This window comes from Empidonax traillii, unplaced genomic scaffold (genome assembly GCF_003031625.1).
Source record: "Empidonax traillii isolate 1590-97213 ecotype Southwest subspecies unplaced genomic scaffold, ASM303162v1 scaffold37:size1818073, whole genome shotgun sequence".
In the NCBI taxonomy this organism is placed as follows: Eukaryota; Metazoa; Chordata; class Aves; order Passeriformes; family Tyrannidae; genus Empidonax; species Empidonax traillii.
This window is the reverse complement of record NW_020955230.1, coordinates 1,007,872-1,033,495: the sequence shown is the minus strand read 5'-3', so window position 1 is coordinate 1,033,495 and position 25,624 is coordinate 1,007,872. Positions and strand designations below refer to the sequence as shown.

General features: G+C 37.5%; 1 protein-coding gene across 3 annotated transcripts in view; it reads right to left on the bottom strand.

The window, feature by feature from the left end:
• Positions 1 to 25,624, bottom strand: part of MCC (MCC, WNT signaling pathway regulator) — a 184,047-nt gene that overhangs the window by 104,673 nt on the left and 53,750 nt on the right. The gene's annotated exons all lie outside the window — the stretch shown is intronic.

The following is a 25,624-nucleotide window of genomic DNA, read 5'->3' as shown; positions in this document are numbered from 1 at the left end:
GCGAGAAGCCAACGAAGACAGGAGCCCCCCCTTTTACAGGTAAAAGCTTACCTTTAGCGCGCCTGGGGTGGGGTCCTGACCTTCGATGGATTTCACAGCCGAGGGATAGAAGTCCCATCTGGGTCGCCAAATTGATGCCCAGAAAAGAGCAGATAAAAAAACTGTTTAGACAAAGTTTTATGTCTAAAGCAGTCAAGGTATTTATTTATTGACGGCCGGGCAGCCTGCCAGGCTGACAGGAAAGTGCCAGCCCTACCCCTGCTTTCTGCCTGGAGTATTCCACCTCCCCACTGTTTGGCTTGTATGCCAGCTTGTTGGCTGCTGCCTGAGCAGGCAAAAACAATTTCTTTTACCTCATTTCCCCTCAGATTCAGTGTTGTTTTCACTGAAGTCAAAAAACTCTAGGAAAGTATTGGTTGAAAAGAAAAGGAATCTGGAAAAGCACAAAGGGAGAGGAAAACAGATCGGGATAAGTTCTTTAGGAAAATGAAGCTGAAGACTGGAAGTGCAAATCCAACACAGTACAGCAGAAAAAGCAGGTGTGATATCAATGATCAATCAGCAAGGAGAACACTTTAAGCATATATACTGAGGTTTTACTAAGGTATCTTTGGGATTTGGGTAACTAAACAGCACATAAGTTTAGCAGTATACACTAAGGAAATGAGAAAAAAAAAATTTAAAGGAGGATTTTCCCATGAAGGAATGCAGAGTGATTACCAGAGACTGCAAAACACAGAGGACAAAATTAGGATATCTAAGGAGTTGAACCTGTGATCACATCATCATAGAGGTTTCATACATCAAATCAGCCAAGAATGCAACATGTGAAGGAAGAATGGACAGCTTGGTTTTAAACGGCCTGCATCTGAGAGAGTGCAGAAAATATTGTGGGAACAAAGAGAGGGAAGATGTGCAGCAGAGGTGTTTCTATCCAGCTGAAGTCTCAGTTACCACCTCAGTGACGGTATCGGATGAAACCACCCATTGAACATTACAGGAGAGGGAGGTTTGGGCCTACAGAAGAAAAATGTTAACTGCTATGCCAGGAATGGTACTGTTTCCTTCCATCATCAAAGAAATCAGGGCTATAAGAGGACATCTAATCTAAAGAGGTAAAGAAAAAATTCAGCACAGGGCTTTCTCCAGAATAGCTCAGCAGCACAAACAAAGGTATTGACAAAGTCAGTGAACCAGGCCCTCAGGACTACTGCTCCTGCCATCAGGAATATTTTGGTTGCTCTCCATGTATATCATGCCCTGATGAGATTAGTACCATTTCTGTAAGAAAGAAAGGATTTCAGCTAAACTGTAAGACCTGATTAGCATGGACAGGTAAGCCATTTAACATCTCTGTGAATCAGTGGTATTTACACTCCAGTTAAGATTCAGCCCAAAGTGGGTTAACTGAAAGCTAAATCTCTAGTTTACATATAAGACCTAAACAAATTATCACTACCAAAAATGAAAAAGTCACATTTTCTTCATGTGTGTAGCACAGCAGAAGTTTAAACAGCACATGAACACTGTGTCAGTAAGAGAGTTTCTATCCCGTGACAGCAGCAATGAACCACTAACACTAAATAACTGCACTCAAGTGAGAACAGAAGCAGAAGGATCAACTTCATCAATGGCCAGCAGAATGAGACATCATAAATGTGAATATCTTTCCTTCCATTTATCTATTTATCCACTTCTCTTGGCACATGTCTTTCCAGAATAAAGCAACAGACAATATCTCAAAATGATCAAAAGAAGGCAATATGCTACCAACTTCTATGTAGTCACATTTGAAATCTACTATTAAAGTTGCATGCCATATCTGGTTACATTTTGTTAACTACTGGCAAGTGAGAAATGAGAGTGTTTACAAGATATGACCTCTTACTTGTTACATTCCTTCTGTGCAGCTAAGTCTGTTAGGAAACATCATTTAACCACTTTTGCTACTTTCTTGTTAGTCTGATTTCCAGAAGGAAATCCTGCTCAAATGCAGGCAAATTTTCTTGACAGCTGTGAAACTTTGAACAGTGTAGTACAGTCTATTATTGCCAACTCAGTGGTAGCTCTGAAAGAAACAGCTTGGGAGGTTGTGATTCAGAGGTGGAGTTTAATCAGGTAATCAGGAAAGTTCTAGTACATGTTCTGGTCTAAATTTGCTTTGCGATTATTTAACCTGGTCAGCATGTCTTAAAATGCCTAAGCTATCTCTGACTACACCACATGTCAACTCTATTTGCACTAGTGTCCAGTCTCTTCTGTGCTGAACAACTCTCTAATCGGCACTACGTTTTGCAAAGCCTGTCCAAATTTGAAATGTTAAAAGGTAATCTCCTCATTCATTTTAAGTGGCTTAATAAGCTCTAGTTGTACTTCCCTTTCTTCTGCCACATAAATAACACAAAAAAAGTTATGATGCCCTGTAAAACTGACAACATTTAAAAAGGCATCCAGGCATGAAAAGCTGTAGTCTTCAGCATGCTGCCATATTCTCCTTCATACCAACAAATACTGTACCTAATTCTTCAATTAATCTGGCAAACTCAAGGTGATGACTACAGCAGTTTCAAAATTAGTCCCCAGTCTCATATAAAATTAACATGGCTAAAACTGCAATAGCAATAAAGCATCCAATCACATAATTTCAAACGGCGCTCAGGTAGACTTCCTCTTCAGTGAGGTTTGACTCCAGTATATTTCCATGTAATTAAAAAGCCCCATAGATTATAGTTGGATTATATATCTAACCGTCATCCACTGATTTTTTAAATACAGTTCTTCACTATGTGTCCATGAAAAAAAATAAAGTCTCATAAAAGCTGGCATTATTTACTTATTTTGGCAACATCTTTATCATATTAAACCTGAAATGGTACTTAAATACAGTTCGCCAAGACTAGTTAATTTTGCAAAATGTATTTTATGTACTGTTTTTTGAAAATAATGTCTGGACACTGCATGTTCCAATCAAATGTGAAAACAGAATCTGGAAAATATGTCCCCTACCAGGAGAAATCTAGAGTGCTCACCAAAGTCCAAGAAAGTTATGAGAGCAAACTTCTCATTCTTTTGAGCAGTTTTCTGTTTTCTGTTACTCTTGAAATTCCCAAAACCAGACAATCCCTTGCCATATGAATATCATGTTCCTTATTGCTCATTAACAAAAGCCAACTGCACAACATTTACAACTTATAAAGTGCCTAACACTGGGAGATTAACTACTCACTTTTACAGTCATATTTCTATTAGAGGGCAAACTAAAATAAGAGGTAAGCAAGCCACTTCAAGGCAATTAACCAAGGCAGTGTGGCATAATAACCAACTAATGCTACACTGAGATGCTAAAACGGGGACTTACAATGAAATAAAAAGTTTTACTGAAACTTAATCAATAAAGAAAAAAGTTCATTACAGGAAGTCATGAAGAAAATCCTACAAAACATCTCTGCATACTACACCGAACTGATACCTATATGCACCAAATTGTGCAAGAGAATGCAAATTCTGTGATTTCACAGAAAGGTATCACAAAGAGGGTCAAATGTGACATATGGAAATTATGGAAGGAATATAGGCCATATGAGAGGAAGAAAGAAGTTTTATGCAAAAAGATCCTTATAATAAAAGATTTTTAAAACCCTTCCAAAGGAAATAACAACAACAACAAAACCTCCTAGCCACTTTCCCCCACTTAAATATGTATCAGTAGCTTGGATATAACTGAGGCCCTCAAGACTACTACTAACTTTGACTCCTAACAGTTCTTACTTTCAGAATGACTTTAAGCGATACTTGAGCCATACTTTCAATACTTCACCCATAACAAGGTTTTAATTTACTTCTAAGTAAACCTTTTTTTCTTAGAAACCTTTCTAAACACCCAACCTATATGTATAAACAAAAACATCTTCTTAAATGTTTGGGGGTTTTGGTTTTTTCAGTCTTTGGTTCCCTTTGGCTCAAGAGGTTCCTTTATGAGAACTATTCCCAGAAATATTTCCCATTATCTCTAAAAGTTTATCACATCTCTTATTCCAGACAAGTGTCCTGAAAATACACTTTGCAGTAATTTGTAACTAAGCTATGTATTTCTGACAGCATAGTTTGTTATTTAGTACCAACATGCGACATTTCTCTTGAAGCTGTATATAGTCCATCACAGATTTTTTTTCATAGTTTCTACATTTCTCAATTTCTCATTACATTTTATGACTTCCTCTTTCAGACAGGGAAAGCAGACATAAAAAAAAAGCTTTGATGACGCACACACACATAAGTACATACCACATTTGAAGCTAAAAGACAGTCTTATCTTCCAGGCCATTCCATTTAGAATAACGTAGGAACCTGCACTCAATTTCCCCTACATAGAAGGTTACTTTACATCTAAGAACTGATGGTTGAAAATAAGATCAGTAATTGACAGAAGCAAAGAGCAAAGTCTGTTTAGTGCTAAAACAGAAGCTACATGACAATGGATATCTACATACCTCAACATAATCATGTTTATTCTTAGTAGAGCAAAAAGAGGTATCTTCAATTTGCTCCAATTTACCCTCCACAGCTGCTTGGTGAATTGTACCACTGTGCCTGAAAATGGCAGTATTTTAATGGAGAAGGTATCATACAAAGAGTATGGTATCTTTTGTTCATTCTTTGATTCATCATGGCTAGGCTTCACGAACGAAGATTTCAGAAGGGCTCTACCCACACTTGCTACAAGCGCACTGATGGGTAAAAAGGCAGTCCTCTGAAGAATCCTTAGGGTTCTCCTTCAAGAAAAACAAGGACTGGTTTGATGAAACAATCATGAGATCCAGGAATTGTTGAGTAAGAAGAGAACTGCTTACCAAGCCCTCCTTGCTCAGCCATCTTGTCATATAAGAAAAGCAGCCTTTCAACTCGCATGCAGCAAGCTACAACAGAAACTTTGTGACATCCAGAACAAGTGGTGGACCAATCTAGTGGAAAAAATCCAATTATGTGCAGATACAGGTGACTTCTTTGATTAACCATTCATTTTCACTACCAATTAGCTCAATCAGCTATTTGCTGGGTTTTCAGTCTTATTTGCAAGTATAGGATGAGCAGAAACCACTTTCAGCCTCACCTCAGGCTGGACTCCCAAGAACCTACAAGCCCTGATGGGAGCTGTGGTTGACAACCCAGCAAGTCCAAATCTGAACATGGCCTGAATACTAGGCCAGAAATCTAATATTCCCCATTATCTGTAATCCATCTTCCATACAGAGGCACTGTTGAATCCTTGGTCCAGTTATTTGCTACAGCCTTAAAGACTGCAACAGGCAGTTACACAGGTCGAGAAACTCCCTTGGTGGTGTGGCTTCTCTCCATCCTACAGACCTGCCCCACTATCCGTGGTGGCCAGTGCTCCATCTTCACCTCATTCTTGAAGAGTATTTGTCACTGACTTTGCAGCTGTTCAATAAAAACATTCTCTTCTATAAAACACAATGTATTTTATCATTGTGAGCAGCTGAACTAAAGATGAGAAACAGGTTTTGGTAGCTGTATTTGCATAAATAGATTTTATTAAACAACCTCCAACATTTATTTACAGGTCTCACAGTGTACTATTTGCAAAATGATTAAAAATTATTTTTGGTAAGATTTTTTTCTTACAGAAAGAGCCAGCTTCTTCCTCAAGAGAGGAGAGGAAAGAACAGACTACTTGCCAGAGTGAAATAGCTTTAGGTCTCTGGATTACTGGAAAGGCACATAAACTGAGGTTTAAGGTCTATAAATATGACAGCATTAGAGTCATTTTACTAAACATTACGATATCAAAAAAGGAGATAAGAGGCTGAATAAAACAGTCAATATTGAGACCTGTCATTGAGGCAAAGCAACAACTATATATAATATACATACAAACTCAGCCACATATGAGCAGTAGGTAATTTGAGAAAGCCATTTCTCTCAATGACCTTTTCCCCTTTCTCATAAAGTACACTGATTCAGAAAAGCTGAAGAAAAGATGTAGAGACAAGCTGGAGAAAAAGTGGCATGTGCCATATCTGTCCTAAGGAGGAATAAAGAAAGACTTGAAAAATTCTTAGACTGTTACATTTAATGGAAATCTTATTGCTCTTGCCCTGTATCTGAATTACACCCTTGAGCAACAGCAGCAAAATCACAAGAGCTAGGAAAACAGAAGTTTCTTTCAGTATTTCCTCTTCTTCCTGCTGATTATCATCAGTGCTAATGGCTAGATTAATATCAGAAGAAATAAAAATTATCAAATTAATTACCAAGAAATAAAAATTCTGCTGAAATCATAGCATGTGATTACCATGAGTCAAGGGAACATATGTTTGTGTGCACCTTGAGCAGTGAGAGGCAAAAAACAAACAAAAAACTCCAACAACAACAACAACAGAATCAGTATATCAATAACATCATATTCTTTTATCAATGCCGGAGTTTGCACTTGAACAATGATATAAAAATAAACAAGAAACATATGAAGTTATATTCCCTCAAACATAGGCGATTTCCCTATGGGCAGCAGCAGTTATTTATATTATCTTAGTCCAGAAAACTTTCCTCAGAAAGACAATTTCTAAAGTTTCAGTGTTAGGATTTTCCAATTTTGACGGTATTTTTTTTAAGCAGTAGTAAGCAGAATAAAGATTAGAATTGCACTCTTGCTTTTTGCACACATGTTGGTAACTTTCAGAATAATGAAAGATCCAATATCTTAGATCAGAGCTTGGACCACAGAGCAAAAATAAATAAATATGCTTACTTTAGAAACATGGGATTAGCATCTATGAAAATAAACAAGCATGGGTTTATGAAAGGCAGGTCCTGCTTGACTATCCTGATCTGCCTCTTTGGCAAGGTGACCCTCTTAGTGGATGAGGGGAAGGCTGTGGCTATTATCTACCTGCAGTAAAGCCTTTGACACTGTTTTCTACAGCATTCTCCTGGAGAAACTGGCTCATGGCTTAGATAGGTGCACTTTGCTGGGCAAAAAACTGGCTAGATGGCCAGACCCAGAGAGTGGTGAGGAATGGAGCTACATCCAGCTGGCAACCAGTCACTAGTGGGGTTCCCCAGGGCTCAGTGCTGGCCAGTTCTGTTTTATATATATCCTTATTGATGATTCAGATGAGAGGATCCAGGGCATTCTCAGTCAGTTTGCAGACACCAAGCTGGATGGGAGTGTTGATCTGCTGGAGGGCAGGATGGCTCTGCAGAGGGATCTGGACAGGCTGCATTGATGGGCTGAGGCCAATAGTATCAGGTTCAACAAGGCTGAGTGCTGAGTCCTACACTTCAGGGGGTTGTCACAACAACCCCCTGCAGTGCTACAAACTGGGGGAAGTGTAGCTGGAAGGCTGCCCAGCAGGCAAAGGACCTGGGGGTACTAGTCAACAGCAGCTGAACACAAGATAGTGTGAACATGAGATAGTGTGTGCACAGGTGACCAAGAAGGTCAATGGCAACCTGGCTTGGATCAGCTATAGAGTGGCCAGCAGGATCAGGGCAGCGACTGGCCGGCCCCCTGTGCTGGGCATGAGTGAGGCCGCTCCTTGAGTGCTGTGTTCTATTTTGGGGCCCTCAAGACCAGAAAGACATTGAGGTGCTGGACTGTGTCCAGAGAAAGGCAATAGAGCTGGGTTCGAGGGGTCTGGAGCACAAGTCTGATGAGGAACAGCTGAAGGAGCTGGAGGTGTTTAGTCTGGAGAAAAGGAGTCTCAAGGGGGACCTTCTTGGTTTCTACAACTACCTGACAGGAGGCTGGAGCCAGACAGGGGTTGGCCTCTGCTCCCAGAGAACAAGCAACAGGATAAGAGGAAGCAGTCTCAAGGTTACAGCAGAGAAGATTTAGATTTGATATTAAGAAAAATTCTCCAAGCACTGGAACAGATTGCCCAGGGAAGTGGTGGAGTCACCATCCCTGGAGATATTTAAAGGATATGTAGACGTGGCACTTATGGACATGATTTAGTGGTGGGCTTGGCACTGCTGGGTATATGGTTGGATTCAACTCTTAAAAGTCTTTTCCAGCCTCAATGATTCCATGATTCTATGAAATCAGTGACATGCACAAATGCTCATCACATTATAGCCAAATCTAATTTTACGTGTGTTAAACCCTCAAAAGCAAACATTCTTGCTCTCTTCTAAACTTGTTTTATAATACAACACAAAGTATTTGAATACTAAAATGGGAAAACAGTTGCATTGGTTAATTCAAGGTGTCCTAAGACAATCTTCTCCTTAAAATAATGTAAACATGTCAAAAATAGTTTTCAGCCTCCTGCCTCAACAAAACAATGAAGGACACACAGTTTGATTCACAAAAGCAAGGTCTCAGTTATCATCCATTGTTCTACCCTTTAAACAAAAAACTCGTCATAGGAAAATGAGCAAAGTGGCCTCTTCTCACAGGAAGGCAGGAAAGTTGACGCTTTTTCTTTCAACTCTTTTTATAAAGAGTTTTCTTTCAAGAGGCAAGTGCTCTTGCAATAAGAAGATAAGAGAAGGCATTGGATCAGAAGTCTTCCTCAAGAAGAGAACTTTCAACTCTGGAATTACAGGCAGCATAATTTTACAGTGGGAAAATTGTTCCACTATATAGGCCAAGAGAACACATCATCTTTAGCTATATATTCTGTAGATTTGAGGACATGTTTTTGTTTGTTTGTCTGTTTTGTGGTTGTTTTTTTAAAGAACTTCCAATGACTCTTTTATCCCTGCTATTGCATTGTTGTACATATGAACACTTTATCAAAAGAAGCCATCTAGTACAAGCAAAAAAATCTACAATATATATTAAATGATACAGGGAGAAAGGAGAAGACACAAGGAAACAGTAACACAATATTAATAGTATTAACAAGCAGAACAAACAGTGACACAAGCCCCTTACTAACCTGTTCAAGGCTTGTTTAGCCAGGAAAGGTATACAGGATGAGAGAAATGTTTAAGATACCATAGTTACTGAGTAACTAAGCTCTGTCTTTGGCCTTATCTTGTATTTAGCCAGAAACTTGAGGTTGTTTTGCCTTTTTTAGGTCAATTTAAATTGCTTCCAAAGCAGTACACCTCAGACTAGAAAAGGGGATGTTTCTACTCAGAGGAGAGTCTCACTCAGCAAATTCTACCAGTGTAATTACAGCTGTTTAAATACAGCAGTGCACTGGCTGACACACAACTGGATAACAGCCCTTACTGTTTTCTCACATATAATATGGCAATAATTCCACTTCCTTTCCTCACAAGGTGTTAAGTAATTACAGCATTCTAGATAACAGAACATGCAATGTTTTTCATGTCAACATTAAATCTCACCATCTTTTTTTTTTCAGATGTCCTTGCTTTCTTAAGTTTTTTTTTTCCAAAAATTACTGTCCGTGGCAGCCCCAGAGTATGACAGTTCTCCCTTTAGATAATGGTGATGTGTCTTGGGTGCGTATATTGCTAAAGTTGTTGTTCACCTAAGTCATCTGGAAGGATGATTAAAAAAAAGCAACTTGGCACTAATCAGAACTAAAATTGCTGCTGCGGCTGCTGCCACCACTGGCACATTTCTAGCTTCAGATACCCCAGGTACACTGAAGCCAGGCTAGCACACAATGGATAACCAATAACCAGTTCATGCACCACATGCACAGGAGGCTATGGAAAAACAAGACTGCTGTGTTTATTCTTTAAGTGAGCAGGCCCCAGTCAGCAGAGTTCTGAGGTCAAAACACTCGAGATGGAAAAAAAAATTGAAGAATGAAATACAGCAAAGATGTACCATATTACTTTCCTTCTTTGCACAGTATGGAAGAAATCTACATAGATGTTTAAAAATTACAAGAAATTCAAACAGTTACATTTACCACTACCCCCTGTAAAAGGAGATAAAAACTTGAACCAGTATAAGGATGGCCATCTCAGATGTGAATTAGTATAATTCTGAACCATCTAATGGTTCAAAAGTTCAAATAGCCTTCATGTGGACAAACAAAACCCTCCAGATTCGGGAGGACTGAGGGAAGCCTGATAGGATCATCTCTCCTGGTAGGTGTTGGAATAGGCTGTTTTCTTAAGAAATACATTAGGAAAAGGAGATAATCTGACTTAGTTTTTCATTACTTTCTTAGACACATATTTTAAAAGTGTATTTTGCACTCTAACTTTAGGTATTTCAGCCCACCAAATTCACATTCTGGCTATTTATAAATTGGTAGATATTAATTGCTACATGGAGAAAAGTAGAGCACATACTTAACAATAGCTTTCCTCTTTGTTTATATGTGGAGTTTAACACTGGACTGTACCAGCACCTCTCTTAAATGTCACAAGCAAACTTATTTTCTAAACTGAAAAGATACACATGAAGTAAGCTCATTTCAGATAGGACTACTGTCTTGCACAGCATTAGAGAGATAGATCTTGGATTCTGCCTCCAGAGATACAGATTGGTGTTTTCAAGGAGTCTAACCATTTTCCTTTCAAAAAAACTCTGTAAAGGAATATACACTTATTTCAAATTACAATAGGCAGTACTACAGCATCTAGAGATTCCTGTCTGGAAGGGCCTTGCTAATGCTTGTTGGCATTTGAAGCACACTTGACAGACGAGGTACAAGTACTTTAAAGGGATGCGCAATTTACTTCACAGCCTAAATACCCAAAAGTCACAGCAGCAAAACAGCTCATTCAAAACTCAGGTTTGGGAGTTCTTCAGTGGGGATGGGGAGATGAGCCATAATAGACGGGTTGTGGGTGTGTAATTTTGTAATCAAAATCCTGAAGGATAGGGTAGGAGAACCACACAAAGTAAGTAAGTATATCTCTTCTTCAAACCAAGCAGTAGAGGATAACGTATAAGAACAGTCAATGCAACTATACAATCTGTAGATAAGGTACTAACTACAACTTCATGAGCACAGGTCCTTTTGTAAGTGGACTTCTAATGGGAATGCCTTTTCCCCATTTTTGCTATACTTCTATTTTTCAAACACGAAGCATATTCTCTTTCACTATTGTGCTGGACTTCTAGTTAGTCTATGTACTAAACAGATAAAAATAGATAAAAAATAAAACACTTACATGTCTTTCCTACTCTTTTGCTGCTCCATCAGTTGCAGGCTCAGGCACATTATTAACAATGACAGTGTATTCACTCACTTTTGTCCTCTCCTCCCTCCATTGACAAATTATTTTTCCTTAGAAGTGCTATAGCTCTTACTGCTGCCCTTGGTGCATATCAAATCACAGTCACATGTAACACACAAGTGGTCTTGTTACCTGCTAGTACAGGTCACATTAGTCTTGTTTGCAAGGTCCTGGTTGAAGGTCAGATATCCTTGACTGTATGAATGGAAGCTTGAACTGGAAGACAAAGTACTTGAAAGTTCAGCTTTACAAATTGTACACAACCTTGAACTCAGTTTTAAAGATTTAAAAGGTTAAGTTCATCTGTCCTGCCCTTCCTTTATTCCCCTTTTTTCTGATTAAACCGTATCTGATGCATTCCTTAGGCAACAGATTAAAAATACCTAAACAAACCCAAACAAGAGTGACAGAAACCTATAAGCTTTCTTGTAAGTTTCAAGTGATCACATACAGAAGTTCATGGTTTTTGTTGGTTTTTTTGGCGGTTTTTGGTGTGTTTTTTTTTTTTTTTTAAATTATGTCTGGATGCTTCAGCTTAACATAAACGGAAAGTATCTCCAGAAAATACCAGTGGTAAAAAATACTGAGTCCATGAAAAAAAGGGGGAATTCAGACCTTAAGACTTTTTTTTTATTGGAGAGGATACTCAAAGTGTTCAAGAAGCATAGTATTTAACTCCTGTGAGGATATTTCCAAGACCAGTAAACAGCTTTTCATGATTTCCCAATCTTCATGATGAGCTTGTGGCAAAACACATAAGGGAAAAACAATCCCTGCAATATATTTTTTCCACATATGGTTTTTATTTGTTGTTTTGTTTTTTTCAAAAGAGTATGCTACAGAATAATGTTAATAAGTTATTAGCAGGCTATTACTCAGAAGACATTCTCAAAGTTGTGTGTGAATGCAATGAGATTCTGATCCTCCTGTTGCCTTCAGAACGTGAAAGTTTTAACACTACTCTGAAAAGAATTAAAGTATTCATGCCATTAACTTCTAAACCTCAGGAAGCTGCAGTAGACTGGTATTAGTTTAGTGCAATAAGCACCTCGCTTCTGACTGGCGGATGTTATAACCACATCAGGGCAGTCTGAAATAAATCCACTGGAGTCTAGAAGAACTTCTTTTCAGAAATGCTGCATACTTGCAAAGGGAATGTTTGGACTGTAAAAGGTAAGTAAATAAAAGTTACAGACTCAACTTTTTCTATTGGAAAAAATGTAAATAACTGAAGCCTTTGCTGTGTTTAAAAAAAAACCAACCAGACAATAATATTATTTATTAAACGTTGGTAAAATAAACTTAAGTTTATTTAAAGCAGGTAGTTTCATACATTTTAGAAATTATTTCTCTACAAAAATTTTGCAACCTCTGTTATCTGTATTTTATTTAATAGTATTCCTTTCTGTTTATTTAAATAGACATGAGACATTTTGGGTGGCAAGTGTAGACTGACACAAGAAAATATCTGTGAGTTAACACACAGGCAAAAAATCCGCCTGGTTGAGACATGCAACAGATGAGTTTGAGGACTTCTATCCGGAACACTGCTTGCTTGCATTAAAGTACTAAGTACATTTGAAGTCATGACACTTTGTGTTAATATCTAATTGTGCAGAGAAAGATCCAAACAGGGTTATACTTTCCAGAGTAAGGTCACAAACCCCATGACTTGCACTATTTGGCCTGATGTGCAGTCTCATTCACAAACTCCCTGCCCGGTATTGCATAGGAATTCTTAGGACGCAAGGGGTGCAGGTGGCATAAAGGGTGCCATGAGAAGTAAAAACACTGGGAATACTCTACTGCTCTTTCTTCTGCTACCAACAGAGGTTGGCTGGAAAAAAAATAACCCAAACAATTCAAGTGAATGACAGAAGTTTCTTTTCTGATTTGTGGAAACTGTGATAACCCATGTGCCAAGTGACATGAGATGGATTCTAAAACAAGTGACAAAAAGTTATGTGTAAAAAGTAGCCAGTTTGGGAATAATAAGAGTTATACCAGGCATGCTGGTACCTATGGTATCATTTCATAGTAACACCCTTTGTTTTAAGGCATTTTGCATAACACTCCCTAAGGTATCTATTTCATTCTTCATTTAAAGAAGCTTTTCTGTTCTCATGTTAAGGTGCTGGGCAAATTAATAGGTACAAAAAGGGGGAATAAAAAGTACCTTGTTTTTTGCTACTTTGGCAGTTTGCTTGTAATTGGTTTCCTCAAACATATTATCAAGCTTCCATCACATACTTGACCAGGTGAGAGAGGTATTGTAAACTTAAAACTTCAAAGAGCAAAAGAGATTTGCACTTCTCACAGACTAGGCTTTCCCAGAACACACAGTCTCTGTGAAAATGTTTCCAGAAAATCTAGCACAATTTACAGGGAAGGAAAAGGGCAGGGGAAAGGAAAAGGGCAGGAGAAGGTGCAGGGGAGGGGTTGATTTTGTTGCAGAAGCACATTTATGCTGCTTTGAAGGGGTTCTTCCTAGGGTATCAATGTGTTTTTCTCCACTGTCAAGTTAGAGCATAACTTTACACACAAACTTGACCAACAAAGAAAAATGGATGAGATGATTCGGAGAAAGTTTTGTCACTGTATCTCTTGTCAGATAAATCACTGTTATACCACTGACTACAGGAAAGTCATTCTTAAAACAGACGATCAAATAGGCACTTAAAAGGAGGAGAGAAATGGACACTTCTCAAGACTCAAGCTCATAGCAAGCAATACCAATATAATACACTGTTAGTAGATATACTGCAGTACAATTATCAGTACAGGAATTAAACAAGTACAGCTTAATGTCTCACATGAAGGTATTTACAAATACATGTACAGACACAGAAATTCATATAAATATTCAAAATTTATTTCTTGAAAAAATCCAAAGATTGTTTCTGGGTTTGGTGGTGTCTTTTTTAATTATACACGTAGTGTTTTCTCGTACTCACTAACATACCAGCTATATTTCCAAAGATTACTTTTGTTCAGCGAATCTGTCATGGCATCAATATCAGTTGCTGTAGTGATATTCAGAAAATGTGACTGAAAGTTTGTTCCATCCTGCAGAGAAAGAGTCCTCCTAATTTCAATGCAGGCAGTGGCAGGATAATGCTCTTTTAAAACAAAGAATACCAGAGTCAGTCTCTGACCTCAGGCAGCTACTCAGGCGTCAGTGACCACTCTTTTCAAATGCAGAAGAGCTTAGTGCAGTGCGGCAAGAGCTCACTATAGCTGACATCAATGGGGACAACTGGTGGTCTATACATCCAGGTATCCATGGCTATACAGCTAAGGGGCACTACAGGAAAACAGTGCGTTGAACACAGGTACTGGAAGATTCCTACTGTTCTGGAAAGAAGGAAGGAAAGAAAGCAAAGGAGAGCAGAAGCATGCATTGGAAACTCTCTGCCAGGCTATAAGAAGGGACAGCACAGAGGAAAGAGCACATGAGGATCATTTCAGAAAGAACACAAGTCTAAGACTCGGTTGGGACTTTATGAGAGACCAGAGAGGCTGGTTTTAAGAAAGAATAGAAATCATTGTATTTTCCATGGGGCATCCCTAGAAACTAATTTGTCAGATATTACTGCCAGAACAATTCCCAGCAGCAAAGATCCTAAACACTCCTGTATGTCCTACCTGGGTTCTCTACAGGTCACTAAAGTGGAGGACAGTAGTTCTCATGAAAAGAGATTTAAAATAAAAGGAGCTGGAATGAAAGCAAAGGCTCCTGTTGGAACAGCAGCTGCCAACAAAGGTGGTGCAGGCTGCTGGTGAACAGCAGCCTCTCAGACAGCTGCAGCAAGGAGGGCAGGAGCTTTCCTGTCAAGATCCTTCATGTAGTGCATTTGAAATTGAAGTTTCAGCTAACTAGTGAATACAGTATGTTATAACAAAAGAATCAGTAATCTGAATGCTGAGAAATTTCAGAAATTCCTTAAAGAAAAAAGAAAATAATGAGGAAACACGGGACTTATCAAAATTAATCATAATTTAAGAAAAATACTTAGCTCTGTTTATTTTATATTTTGCCTATTTTATAAAGCTTATGATACACTAATCAATTCTCTTATTGACTGCTGGAAAGAAAATCACCTTGAAGAAAGCAAAAACCAGAGTGGCCATGAAATCACAATGCTGGCAAGAGAACTGACATAGTCTCTTCTGCTCCTCTCAACTTTAAAAAAAAAAAAAAAAAAAAGTTTCAGGGTGATAGAATCCCTTTAAATAAAGCATTTATTACTGTACTTGGTCAAAATCTGCAATTAAAAAAAAAAACTTTCCTTTGAATATATACTATAAATGCAAACTCCCTTGATGATTAATTGCATTGCATAATTGTAGCTCTTAAGAGACACAGTCAATAAGACCAAAAAGAAGTGGGTTTTGCAAATTATGATTCCTCATGAATTGCACAGACCCCTGAAAGCCATGAAGATTATAGTTTTTACAAAATGAGCATAACATGCTTGTTTTATTTCATCCACAGTTTTCATCTCCATCAAGACGAATCACTGTCTGTTGAAGAATAATTTATTATTGTGTCACACCCTTTTGTTATTCTTTGTGGGTGAGTCATCAAGGGAGAGTAGCTCTCTTAAATCTTTGCTTAATCAACATAGTGAGCGTGCTGTAGTCGAGAAAGCATGGTGTAACCATGAGGCACAGATAAAACCTGGACAACATTCAAAGCAAAATAAATTTTTAATTGATTTGAGATTAAGCAGACATTAATACAACAAACTTTTCCAGAGAATCAAGTGCCAAGGAAAGATGTTAGATCATGTGCCCTGGAGTTAAAGACTGTCATCCCAAGAACATCAGCTAAAGGTACAAAAGTACACTATTATCAAAGAATGTATTTTATATCAGAGAGATACACAGAAAGACTGGGTTTATGAAAGAGCTAATTCTTCTAGAGGAAAATAAAAAATCTGCTAAGATTTATGATAGGAGTGAAAACTCTCCTGTACATCTGCTTTAAAGTCATGCTACACAAATGGAATGCATTAATATGTGCACAATAATTTCCCATATCCTTTATTGTTAGCTACACATCATAGCAAAGATAAGGACTTGGTCTAATCACTGCCATCTCTCTTGCTTTGTTGATAGCTATGCCCTGTCCAGAAGATGCCAGGCAGAACATTACTTTGAAATACTGGGCAGTCTGGATTTTCAGTAAGTCTGTTCCATGATTCACAGAAGGAAAAGTTCTCAAAGTATCTGAGCAATTCCTTTCAGATTGTTATTATTAATATTATTATTACTAGTACTATCACAATAAAGCAGCATAATAATTTAACAGGTGAAGTGATCAGTCTTCAATTAGGACCAAATGATATCTGGTAGAAAGCAAGGAGGGGCCTTTTTAAAAAAATCATTCCTGTCTACTTTCATGGTGGCTATAAGACTCTCAGACATATTCTCTCGGGCACTTAGTCTAACAAAGATCAGTATTTTGATATAAAGAAACAGACCTTGAGATTGTCAGGTTTTATGTTGTATATATAATCCAAGTAATCCTTTGGAGTAACAACATCCTTTTTTCTGGAACACAGCCAGAGAAAGCAGAGCTCACAGCAATAGGGAAATATGAAGAAAAACATGGGAAAAATTTTTAATATGAGACTGTTAACAACAACAAAAAAAAAGTATCAGTGCAACAGCAACAGAAATACTACATGGAGTTAGAAAAGATAGTACAACAGTCCATTTATATTACAAAGGGTGAAGACAACCTAGAATATTACTGACCAACAGTTTATAAGAAACAAACAGCCAGATTCTGGAAATTCCAGTCAATTGTGCAAAGAAGGAAAAAATGAAATCCAGATACTTACAGAGCAGAATGTGTCAGCCTCACTTCCCAAAACATGATCCTGCAAATAATTTAGCTTAAGGAAAAAAAATATCCAAGCAATGTCTGGTTCTGTCCATCAGCAAATACTTTTCCTACAGATTATCTCCTTCTAACTTAAATAAAAAACAGCCGTCTTTTTTTCCACTACCTCTGAAGTTTTAAAGGGGTGAGTAATATATAGTAGATACATGGTATTTTGCGTTTTTAGAATACGGGGCAATCACTGACTAATTCTCAGAACAATCCTGTAAAGGTAAATAAATAGACACAAATAAGAAGAATATCTTTACTCTCATTAAATTAAGCATGGGAAGGGAGGGATCACCAAGTTTTCTCTTGTCCTGGGACAAATACACTACATGCAGTTACTGTTCTTCCTTTTAAAACAACCAGCCACTTGAAATTTCTTGTGTCTCTAATGGCTTTCTGCCTCACCTCAACTGGAATTCCCACCAAGAATCTTACATGTTAAAAAGGTCCAAATAATCCTGCTGTAATTCTCAAAAACTGCATGCTACAAACAACAACAACTAGACTGCAGCTTTAGAGGCTCAAGGATATTAAATTCCCATATGCTTCTGCTCATGTTCTGCAGCTACCCCAAGATAAAGTTCTGTAATAGATCATATACATTGCATCTGTGACCCAAGAGGAAACCACTTTATCTTTTACTTGTATTCAGCTTTAATTACTGATTTTGCTTTTCGTAAAGGAATTTAACTTTTTTTCCCTCTGTGTATAGAATTCACCCATCACCAATTAGTTCACACACTTTAATAAAGGGGAAAATCAGACCACTTTTATTTATTTTTTTTTTCACATTATAAACATGTATATTCTGGAATAGTTAAAAATGCTCTTTACAGCACTCAAAAAAACTTTTCAGCAGGATCAAAGGGCACTAGTTCGATTCTCATTCATCCACAAAACACTTGGAAATTGCTGTATTAAAATATGCACCGAGCTTTTTAATAAAAGTAGAAATTCATTTCATATTGGTAACTTCAACTTGCATATAAAAACTTGCTAAGAGCAGGTGTGGGAATGATAACTTCATTTATACCAGCTTGTACTTTCATACCAACCACTGGAGCACAGACAACAGGTGATCGGACACAAAAATAAGGTAGTTCAGGCATTACCTGAACTGGTATGAAGCTTGCTGGTAAAAAATGAACGTGTCAGAATATTCTGAGCAACTCCTAAGGATGAGTATAAGTTTTTCCTTCTGTTTCCTTCCTCTCCCTTTTCTCCTCTTCCCTCTTCCTTTCTCTTCCTTCTCCACTCTACAGGGCTCCTGAAGCTGAACAGACTGTGTTGCTAAACAGCAGCTCCAGATCCAGCTGAAAGTTCATTGTAATGATAACATTCAGCCATTGCTTATTAGAGTTCCGTACTTCAATGTCAGCACAGTAGATTAAGCATATTTATCATCAAATCAGAAGCCACTGTGGGTCCCCTTGCTCTAATGGATCTGATAACTTACTTTGTAGGTAATATTGGTATGACAGGGAACTTAAAAAAAAATGCTACTATTGGCGCTGCCTTGTTTGGTTGGAAAAAAAACAGGTAAGAGTAAGGTTCTAATACACAAGAAATAACTTTCCTTACAAATTTAGCAACATGATTCCAGGAAAAGTCTAAAATTTCAAATGAAAATGATAAATGGAGGAAGAAATATAAAATGATTCAAGGAAAAATGATTGCAAACCTTCATCTAGTCAACTAACATAAAATTATGTGATCTTCATTAGTCTACTCCTAAGATAATCAATATTTTTTGGCAGAAACTATTGATCAAGCAAAAACATTAATTACTTTTTTCATGTCACTCAGTCTTAGATAGAAATATTCTATCTTCTAAAATCAAACTGAACCGTCTCAGCAGCCCTGTAGAAATTGCAGTTTCTAGGTGTTCCAGGACTGCACTTTACTTTTTTTTTTTAAAACCACTTTGACAAAAAAACAGGGTCACCAAAAAAAGTGAACAAAAATGATGGTATTATTTTTATGTTCACTGAGTTTTATACTGATATGTTTCAATTAAAATTTGAACATATTGTCAGGCTTCCAAAAAAATATTTCTTGGAACATGACCTACAAAAGAACTGTACTCTCTGTCCTTTGCAATATCTTTTTACTTCAGTGTTCATTTTATTTCAGCCAAATGAGAAGCAATGTTTTTGTAAGGCTTAAAAAAAAAATTCCTACATGAAGATGATTTTAATTTATATTGAACAATTACATTATTATATTGCAGTGACTCCATAATCATAACCAATTATCATAATCATAAATTGTTTACCACTTATTAGATTTGCGATTAGGGTGTTGCAAGGTTCTTATGTTTCTGCACAGAAAATTTAATGCATGAAATGCAACAGCACTGAAAGCAAAACATTTGGGTTAGTACCACTAATGAGTGTAGCAACCCTAAAATGTCCATACCTTAACTCTGGTCACAATGGTCTCAGTTTATCTAGATCAATTGTTTCTTGTAATTTCTGTTAAAATGCCAAAGAGAGGTTAGTAGACCACTAGACTGAGCAGAACTAAGTTAATCTTCAAAGCCATTTATTCTCTTTTAAGGAAAAAGGAGTATCAAAATATTCAGTTATGTTTTCTTCTCTGCTCAGATATTTTGTTTTCTCTTTTGAGCTGCCATAAGACTCTGGCTATAGGTAAGAAGAAACATAGTGGCACTGGGGCAAGGAAACTCCTGGATGTATGACATTTGCAAATTACTATTACTATATCTTAGAACAACCAGAACTAACTACATTTAGACAGCTTTCAAATGCCACAGAAAAAAAAAAAAAGTTACTGAAGAGGAGGGTATTTCAGGAGATTGTTCACAGAGGGCTCACTGAGAAAAGGTAAAAGTACCCTCATAGAATCTATTGTTGCTTATGGCCAGGAATAATCCAACCTAAAATCTAAAGAAACAGCTACTTGCAAAACAGTAATATGACACACTGGAATTTCAGCAAAACTCAACTTGGCCATCAGCACTTGAGAGTTCTCCAGGAAAACCTCTCCTCACAATGTCAAATTCTGCCAAGGAAGCTTGATTTTACAGAGTATTCCACAGGCAAAAACTTAACCATAAGTTCCCTATAAATCTTACTTCTATTGTTAGGTTTTTAAGTACTGTGGAATCCTCAGGAACTCTATGGGTACACAACATGAGTGGTTTTGTGTCAAAGCACAGCACTGCGTTATGGCTGGACCTGGCATCTCCCTCCCTTTGTCTGTGCCAGCCCTACTTATTACACTGGTTTAACTGTGACTGTTCATTTGCTACACCACCACGCTAATTAATCATGGGGCAGAATTAATTCGGTGCCAACAGAATCAACCCCTTTCTCCAAGCACTTGCAGCCTCATACGGTCAGTCCTGTAAGAGGTGGAATTCCCTCCTTTACTGAAGGCTACCAGTGAGAACTCCGGAGGACTGTGCACAATCTTGGAGTGCAACATAAATAAAAAGACAGAAAAGAGCTAGATTGGCACATGTGAAAAGCAAAGGGATGAAGGGCAGCAACAATAAATTAGCAACTGCAAGAGGGCAGAAAGAAAGGGCTAATGAAAGCTGAGGACACACATTGCATTTAGTAAAGCTCTAAGAAGAACAGAAGAGAATGAGCTGTGGGCACAGAAAACAAAGAAGAAGAAAAGCTTACCCAGAGGCAAACTCTAAAACTCAATAAACATCTGCTGACTGAGTCTAGAGGCTCTAAATACAACTATTATGAGCATGAGAAAAAGGGCTGTCAGCACTTTTGCTAACCATTTATCTTTAAATATATAAATAGGAGACACCATGGTCTAAAAATCGTCTATGTTAAGGTCACCTTTTTTAAAAATCTATTTTCTCAAAGTTACTAGATCACAATGTCTCTTCAAGCAATGCCATCAAATATGCAATAAAGCTACAACACTGTCATTCTTAAAAAGTAAAACTGTCCAAACTCAGCCTACAATTAAAATCCTCTACAAACCATTTTTTTTCCTAGAAAAAGTTTTAAAAGTATAATTACATAACCATGCCCCAGCAAGACACATTCCTCTCTGGAAGACCAAGCCAGGAAACTGCAATTGAGTTATCAGTTTGACTAACAAGATTTCTGATAAAGTATGGTAATATAATGTAATTAATAAATTGAAATGTAAGTTCTTATATATTACAATGACAGAATTGCATCAATAATGGCACACAGCTTATTTCAGCTCCTTAAATGAAATGCACTATAAAGTACAAAGCATCAGTGTCATGGCAATGGCACTGTATATTGCCAGCATTTCAAATTCAACACAAAGCTTACTTGTCAATTGTTCTATTTATGTTTTCTGTACAAAAGACAGGGTATTACACTTCATCTAAATAAATAATACTCAGTAAATCTTGTCAGCATGGTCCTTTAACCATTCCAGGATAAGTTAGATAATTTAAGGCTACCAACTGTTCAAAATTCCCATTCAGACAAATAAACAGTGCAGCTTTAGACAGTTTGATAGAAAAAAACAACCTAGAAAATACTGAAAAATACTGAAAAACTGAAGTGAAGCTTGACTGTGAATTACTTCATTGACTCCAAAAGACCACATAAATTCATCACTTTAATTTCTCAGTAAAATCTTCTCTAGATTCAAAAAAAGAACACTTATTCAGCTGTCAGAATGATTCAGCAATAATGTCAAATGTTCAAAAATGAGAAACTTGTGTAAATTCTTATCATGAGTCTGAGGTTTATTTCCGCTAGACATCTTCCAACTTCTCACTCCCCCCTGTCTCAATGGATGGTAATTCCTGTTCTCAGCTTTTCCCACACTGTAGAGTACTTCCACTCTGATTGCATCAAGCACCTAACAGAGTATTCATATAACTGTGATAGAACAGGGGCATTAAGAGATAGTCCTTTCATGGCAAAGGAGACAATGATTTTTAGCTTCTTTTTTTAATCCATTGGGAACTGTGCTTATAAACTGTGAACGAACCAGAGTGTGTATGGATCTTAATGACTATGGATCTTAATCACAGAATTTCCTGCTTCCCAGAAACTGTGGCCTGTTAGTCAATGACAGTGACATGTAGATAGGCCAGATAGGTCTGTCATCCTCAGGGAGCTTGATATAATGTGGTACTAAACAACCAGAATACTTATACCCACACCAGGAATTATTCACATTCTTCACAAGACTGAATTTACTATGAATGTGTCTCTGAAATCTAAGTTTAGCTTCAAAGATTATTTAAGTGAACAAACTGAGCTGGATTCTGGACAAAGAGCAAACTCATTATCACTAGCAACTCCCACATTACTCTATTTCAAAAACCCCAAAATCTAAATTTAAAGTTTCCTACTGTGATTTATTTCTGTAGTACTGCTTTTTCAGATCCTTATGAAGGCAGCATTATATGAGACAGAACATACATAATGTCAACATCTGGCAAGAACTAAAACTGCAAAATTCTTCCTTTGTTCTCTTGGAAGGAAAAATTCTTCCATGAGAAGCCACTCTAACTTACTCTAAAAACTAGCAGAAAGGGCACGAAGAGGAACAGTGGAACAACTTTTTCCTTTTTTTTTTAATTGGGAAAGGTCATGCTTTGTATTATTTTGCCTTTTTTTTTTTTTTTTTTTTAGTAGAACCATGAAAAATCTACTAAATTCTAATAATACCATTCAGCAGAATTAAATTAAACATTTAAATAAAGTAACAACTTCTGAAATATACTAATTCCTTGTAAAGGATTAATCATGGTAGGATACTACTCTCCCTTTCCACTCTAGGACAGGGGAGGTTTCTGACAGAATTAACTCAATAAATGTTCTGCAAGCACATATTTTGTTTATTCACAAAGAGTGAAGCCCTGGTGGGCTTTGTAATTTTTTTCCTTTTTAGTTCCAATACATACTGTAATCCTAATCATCTCCAAAGGCACAACAGTTCATGCACTTACAGAAGTATTATTTGATCACTCTCATGACAACAAGATGGTGACGTTTACGATCTAGAGAGGAGAAAGGAGGTTAAAAAATTATGATCACAACTGTAGACTTTACTCAAATATCCCCTTGGAAAATCCCATGGGGTAAGGTTCTGAAGGCAAGGAGGCCTAAGAAAGCTGGCAGACACCATGAGCCAGCAACATGCTCTTGCTGCAAAGAAGGTGAATGGTATCCTGGGCTGGATTAGGCAAAGTATTGAAAGAAGATCAAGAGAGGTGATCCTCCTGTTCTTCTCAGAACTGATGATGCCACAAGTGGAGTGTTGGGTCCAGTTCTGGGCTCCCCAGTACAAAACAGACATGGACATACTGGAGAGAGAGTCCAGCAAAGGGACACCAAGATGATGAACAGCCTCGAGCACCTCCTATGAAGAAAGGCTGAGGAAGCTGGAACTGTTCCCTTGGGAGAAGAGAAGGCTCAGGGGGATCTCGTCAGTGAGCATAATTGCCTGAAGGGAGGGTGCAAACAGAACAGATCCAGGCTCTTTCCAGTGGTGCCCAGTGACAAGACTAGGGGCAACGGGCACACACTGAAACACAGGAGGTTCCTCCTGAACATCAGGAAACACTTTCCCTCTGAGGGTGTCCAATCACTGGCACAGATTACTCAGGGGGGTGGTGGAGTCTCCATCCTTAGAGATATTCAAAAGCCACCTGGGTTTTTTACAGTCTTGGGCACCTAGCTTTAGGTGACCCCGCTTGAGCAGGGGATCAGACCAGATGACAGCCAGAGATTCCTGCCAGCCTCCATCATTCTATGATTCTATAATGGGAACTGAAATCTCATTACTGAAGAATATGATTATGTAACATTCTGAATGAGATGTGACACTTACCTATACCTCATTGGTATCAATTATTATGTTTAAAACTGCTCAAATGAGCTATAAAAAGCATTTCAGCTTAACACATAGTACAGAAATACAGGAAGGTAAAGAAATTCTCACAGGAAAGGAGAAAACCTACCTTCATGAAAAGCAATTAGCACATTTATTTCCATTGCAGACGGGGTAGGTATTGAAATTGAACCCCATGGAGTTTCACAAAGTAAGATAATTATGGGTATTTATAGGTATTCAACCCTGCAGGGTGTGAGACAGAATCTGAAAATTATAAAAAGCATGAAAAAAAGTTTTGTGTATTGCAGATCTCTCTCACCAAGTAACTAAATTAATATAGATCTCCATGTCATCATGACTTGACTCTTACGAATCAATACACTTTTTCCTATTTTGCCTCATAAAAAAGATACACATCACTGGAAGAGAAGACTTAAAGAGATTCAATCCATTCTCTAATCCAGTATTTCATAGGATATAAGGAAACCCTAATTGGAAATATTGTTAGCATTTTTTGTCCTTTACATATAGCAGCCACCTACATGCTTCAGCTAGAGAGAAATTTTTCCCTCAAAGATTTAATTTAGTTACATATTTCATTGAAAGAAATTGCATGCTTGTTTTAGCACGGGCCAGACCTTCCATGAGGTGAGTTATACCTGGCAGAACATCGACTTGTAGGAGGAATAAGGGAGTCATCTGTTCCTACAGGAATAAGATTACAATATACAAAAAGAAAGAAACAGCTGATGAACATGTAGACCACCACGAGTTTAAACAAAAAGAACCACAGACATCTGTAAATCAGTTTAAATAAAAAGAATCACCTCAGCCAGTAAATCTGACAACATCAGCATCAGTGACTTGAAAAAATTATAGTGTACTGTGCTTTGCATAAAAAAAAAAAAAAAAGGAAAAAAGAGATTTTGGGGTGGAAAAATGAATTGACTTCATGCAGATATAATGTAAAACAATAATGTCTTATGCAAAAAAGAAAAAAAAAGGTAAAGCATGTAGAACAGCAAGGGACAGTCCTTAGTACACCATTCTAAAGTGGGTACCTGGTCTTTCCTGCAAATGACAATAATCACCTTAATTTCTGCACAAGGCTGCAGAACTCATCTCAAGCACACAAATCTGGGCAAAGGAAGGATTTTACAGATGATTTGCTCCTTGTGGAATGGCACTGTGAGTCTCAACTACAGTTAACAGCAAACCAGATTCTCTAATACCTTAAGGGTAAGCAAGCTGTGGAATTTAGATAGAATGCAAAGTTCAAAAGATTATCAAACTAGATGCATTCAGCCCCCTGAAGGATAGGAAGCAAAAGAGCACAGTTTTGGGCCAGGATTATAACAGCCTATTATAGATGAAGGTCAGATAACATAATACCTTTCCAAGCAAATGGTACATTTGGGTTTATAGTCTGCAAAAGATAGACTTCTCAAGATAGACACTTGTGTTGTTTTACACCAGCTTCAGCCAAATCTCTTTAAAGATAGTTCAGAAGGACATGGAGTCACCAGTGAAATAGTTTTTGACTTATCACACAGCACACTAACCATCTTATATTTCTCTGTCATTACAGCCATGAATCACAGTTCTGTGTTGACAATTATAAGTCTATTACTGCGACCAAGCAATTTACTTTTTTGGAAACATTTCAAGAAGTTGCTCTGGCAGATCAGAAATTAGAGGTGCTGTTACAAAACTAGGATACACTGAAATAGTCTCACATTTTAAAACGTATAAATGGCCTAT